Source organism: Poecilia latipinna, unplaced genomic scaffold, assembly GCF_001443285.1.
Source record: "Poecilia latipinna isolate Pla-1442-1.1 unplaced genomic scaffold, P_latipinna-1.0 Scaffold465, whole genome shotgun sequence".
NCBI classification, from domain to species: Eukaryota; Metazoa; Chordata; class Actinopteri; order Cyprinodontiformes; family Poeciliidae; genus Poecilia; species Poecilia latipinna.
Window position 1 is genome coordinate 835,291 of NW_015113081.1, and position 5,406 is coordinate 840,696.

The following is a 5,406-nucleotide window of genomic DNA, read 5'->3' on the forward strand; positions in this document are numbered from 1 at the left end:
TAGATGCTTAAACAAAGAAAAAGACAATCAAATTTTCTCATTGGTAGTAAACCCCACAAACGCTAAAATAAATGGATCCAGATCAACGATCCAGTGACTAACAAGGCAGCACCTTGGAAACAGTGTGTCAACTGCGAGAATGTAAACCGAAGTGTTTTCATTCAGCTGGAGGGTAGGGATTCCCAACATGAGTCATCCAGCAGGTCTCACCCAGATTAATCTAATTGTGTGTGTAAGACGCCGACCTGCGCGACTCCTACGCTCTTTATTCCTGAACATGTTCATTATTCGGGTGCTGGTACCGATTCTGAGTCAAGTACAGTAGTCACCGAGGGAAGGGGGGGGGGGGTGGGGGGGGGGTTTGCATCAGGACACACATCCTGACACTGAGTCATAAAATCTTCCCCAGCTCCCTTCAGGCCAAAACAAGAGCGCGTACAATAAAAACATTCTGAGAATGAAGCCCTGTTGTTTCGCAACGGCCGGACGATGAGTGAAAATTACTCTAATGTTTCTTGCTGTTAGACTCTAATGATATTTCTAGATGGTTTACAAGTGATACTCTGCTGCACTTTCATAACAAACCTGAGCAGAAATCTAAACTCAGTCCGAGGGATAAATTCAAAGTGAACCCCATCGCAGATTTAAAGAAGCCAGGAAGATTTATCAGTATTAGAATGAAAAACAAAGATTTTGTAGAGAGAATAATTAGCTGATAACGAATCTGGCTTTTAGTAAATACACTAAGGTTTACTTCTCACGTCATTTTCATATATAAAACGAAACACACACAAAAGCTAATAACAGCACGCATTTCTACACAAATACTAAACTAAAGGGGGAAAGTTTGGTGGAGGAAAAAAAGGGAGAAAAATGTAAAATTTCTAAGCCACCTGTCATTCTTCGGCGTCTTACAACAGAATTGCTATCCTCCAACAAACAGAGTGAGTCTTTACAGTGTGAGTCAATACATTTTGGTATTTTATATTTTCTCAGAACCAGTCTGTGCATTTTTGCTCCAGTTCTTACACCTCCGTCACTCTGAACGCGAGGTCAGCTTTGGATGCCCCTGGCTACGGTTTAGTTTGCTGGCTGCACAGGAAGTCCCTCAGTTTGGAAACCTGAGAATTCAACTCGTAGCCGCCAGGGGAAGGAGTCATCATGAGGACCTGATCAGCCAATCAGAATTGAGCTAGGGAAACACGCAAGCCACGCTATGTTCAACAGCCAATACGTCAAACTGATTTACTCTTTTTTTGTTTTTGTTTAAACAGACAGACTTGGAATGTAAATAAACTATTTATGTAGATAAAACTACATCATACCTCGTCATACATCATCATGTTTTCACATTTGATGTTTTAGAAAGTCCGACTGTGTAAACCGGATGGTTAAAGAGGTTATGTTTGCATAATTAAATAATTAAAGCACATGAATCAAAGCTTGAGGTTTATTAATCATTTCAAAAGCTCACTCACTTCACGAGAGTGAAAGTTCAGAGCTGGTGTTTTCTGTTCAATACAAAAACCTCCATACATTAAAATAGAGCAAATCTCAGGATTTGTTTGTCTTTTGAAGAAAAATTGACTGAAAATGTCAGTCAATGTGCTCTGTTGTTCTGAAACCCGCCTGGTCTATTCGGTTTCCGATCCAAACTGTGTTACTGGAGCGAGTAAATAAACTCGGTGTGGTTCGTCCTCCTCCACGGCCGGGCCCGTGTAAAACAGACTCTCTGGATGTGATGCATCATGTTTGAGGGGATGCGCTCTGAACCAGGCAGGTTTCTTCCCTTTCATCCAACGTTAAAATCAATTAGTGGATAAACAATGCCTAACATGGCCATTAGCTGAATGCAGCTCAGCACATCCGATCAGTGTGTCTTGTAATGTACAGGCCAACGTGGGTTTGCTGCTCCTTTTTCTTGCTTAAATCGGAAAAGGTGCATTTAACTGGAACTTTCCACTCATTTCTGGTGAGTCTTGTCTAGACAGCCTTACTTCAAACTATGAGGCAAGAACCTAAATTTGAACTCAATTTAACTTCAGTTCAGGCTGCATTTTACTAGGCACCAGATGTGATACCAACTCTGGCACATGGTCAGTGTGCCAAAGGCGCAGCACTCATTTAATCTCAAGAAATTGTGGGCAGTGGATCAATGAAAGGACTCGATGACTAACGCAGCAGAGTGAGATTTGGACTGCGTGGGAGAGAAGGACGTGTTGAGCGGTATCCAACACAAACAACTTGTTGGGTTCAGAAACAAGTCCTCAGTTTGCTTCAAAACAAGAGGACAACAGTAGCTGTGCTTCCATTAACAATAAAATTGCGCAAATTGATAGTATTAAAATAAATTTGTTTAATAGAAACACGCCAATTTCGGTGGGGGCGAGGGGAGAATACACGTCTTTCGATAAAACGCCTTTATCGAAACGCTCCATTGACTACAATTTCCCCTAAACGCTCCCACATATAAGAGGTTTGTCGCTTCAGCGCCTGGAAAATGTGAAAATCTGATGGCTGATAGCTGATGAATGCTGTACTGAGTGAATTACGAATATAACTGTTTACATCCATCACTACCATGATTTTGTCTTGACTTATCACGTGAACAAGCCTCTTCACGCGTAATTTCAATTTAATTGGAAACACAGCAATTGCAGTTATGTTTTTTCAACATCATCAGACTACAGATAAAGATTTGAACACATTTGTAATGGAAACAGCTACTGCCACTTACGCTTTGTTTATATTCTGTCTCAAACGCAAACATCATTTTATTGGGATTTTTGTGATTCTGCCAGCAGTCTACTTGTGCACAATCTGGCTTTTATGCAAAAGTGTCACCAAGAGAGTTATCGAGAGAAAACATCATAAGGAGTCCGATTAAAGTTACCCTCAAGCCATTTAGGGGACATGACGAACAGGTGGATGTGTTTTGCTCTAGATCAAAGCATATTTATAGGTATGTGTGTTAGAATGGCCCATCAATATTGAACCGATAATCTGTGGCGATTTAAGTTCACATTTATGCTTCCGTTCCAATCTGGATACAAACGTCAACAAAATACAATTCTATATAATATTGGCTAAGACAGATGAATACATACTAATCATTTCTGTATTTGGAAAACCCCTGAAAACCATGAATCATTTTTCCATCTACTTCCCAGTTACAGCAAGGCACTGTGATCTCTTTAGGCCACCTCAGTCCTGCTTTAGCTGCAACGTTTTGGGTGGACGTGTTTTTGCTTTGAACAGTTTGTGCAAATACTTCCTGTTTTTTGCTGCCCTCTGTAAAATCACTACCAGCATCCAACGTTTGGTAACCAACATTGCATTATCTCCTGCAAGGTGCCCAACAAACTTGAGTCACAGGATTTCAAGACAGTTTGACACAATATCCTTTATTTGACATCAACAAAGACTGATCAAATTACAACAAAACTGTTGGCAGAGTTTGGTGTTCTGGCCATAAACACAGAAACTGTTACAGGATGACACCTTTATACACGCAAGATGTATGCGGAACAGTGTGGAAGCTCTGCACGCGACCTGGATGGGAGGCCAAAGAGTCCAGCACAGACTTAACATTTAAAGCCGTGAATGTTGGTCCTTCTGAAGCGTCGGTAGGTAATAACCGGAGGGGGGAGGGCGTGTGGCAGAATACGATGGATGAAATGAGAGGTTTATCACAAATATCAAGGCAACTTGGGTTACACTGCAGTGATAACAATAAGGCACCCTCTTTGAGATCTGCTCAGTTCTTACTGATGAGCATTGACTTTGAGATAACACAGAGCAAAGATCCACAAAGACACCTGGAGGAGGCTAATACTTATGTTTCATATATTGTGCTTATGGATGTTTTTAACACTGGGCTTGTACACTGAAAAACCCCCAACTGTGTGTGTGTGTATCATGATGAACAAAGCGATGCGCCGTGTGCTGCCTCAGATTACACAAACGCGTCTTCTAGTGGCTAAAATGTGCATATTCCAGATATCCACTTGTTTCAAGCATTCTGCAGTTTTTGATGCTAATGCGTCTGCACCGCTTCACAGTAACAAAACAAAAAAAAAAAAAAACACTAAAAGCCCTTCATTAAGCACAAAATCTAAGACATGAAAACAGAGGCAAAGATTCCCGTGGCTCTACAGTAGGAAGGTTTTAGACCACATGTTCCCGCAATGAGCTGTAAAAGTGCGCCATCCAGTGGTTGAATCACAAACTACTCATAGTCCTCTGTGAAGTTTCATCTGGGTGAGCTGTGTGATGACAAAAGTCAATAAATAACAGAGAAGAATGCAATAAATAACTGTTTGAAATAAAATGCAGCACAGTCAGTGATGTTGAAGAGTTTCGTGTTGAGTCTTGTGATGAGATTTCCTGTCTCTCTTTTCATAAATGCTGCTCAGGCTTGTGATAAAAGTGAAATCTTGTTCAGTTTGAATAGTTTGATTTTGATTTTGGTCGACCGTCTTCAGAAGTGTTGCCGTGGTAACTAAGCATGGGCCAATGTTAGGCTGTATGAAAACTTGGGAGTTCATTTATATAAAGTGAGTAAAATGCATAACTTGATCTCATTGCTAATGGAAAATTAGCCATTTTCCTGCTAAAATAATCCACCTCATTAATTTCCTATAAGGGATGTCCCAATCTGATTCCAGATGTTACATATTCCTGATTATGGCAGTGTTAGAAATGACCGTTTTTGGAGTTCCTGAAGGATTTCATGCCAGCTGCACCTCCAGGTATGCATATGACATACATATTTGATGCAGGTAATGTGCAGCTATATAGTTTGTGTCCACGAACCTGTTCATCAGGTCTGGGTTTTCTGTTTGTATCAACGTTCACAAACAGAGAGAGAGGCTGTAGCAGCTTCCTGTCTGTCTGTGTCAGCAGATGGAAATAATCAACAAGACGTATCAAAACAAAATAAGTGCTACTAAGAAATGATGAAACTATGCACATTTTGACATGTCAGAATCTGCTGATCGTTGTTATTAAACGATTGGTTTGGTATTGGGAGCAAACATCCTGATTAGGACATCCCAAATTAATACATAACTGTATGTAGCTATATTGTTTTATTGTACAATTCATCCTTTCAGCAAGTAAGAATAGTTTATGACCCTCTTTTCAGCCTGCTGACTGCCAGTGTGCAGCAATAGTTGAAGGAAAAATGCCTCTCACTCCAGCACCATTAACGGTCAAAAATTATCTCTCTCTCTATATATATATATATATATATATATATATATATATATATATATATATATATATATATATAAAACCCAGCCTTGCTCTGTACTGTGAGCCTGAACGCTACAATCCAGTGTTACAAGCTTTCAATAAAACATTGCCAGGTAAACCAGTAATACATTTCACACATTGGATGACAAC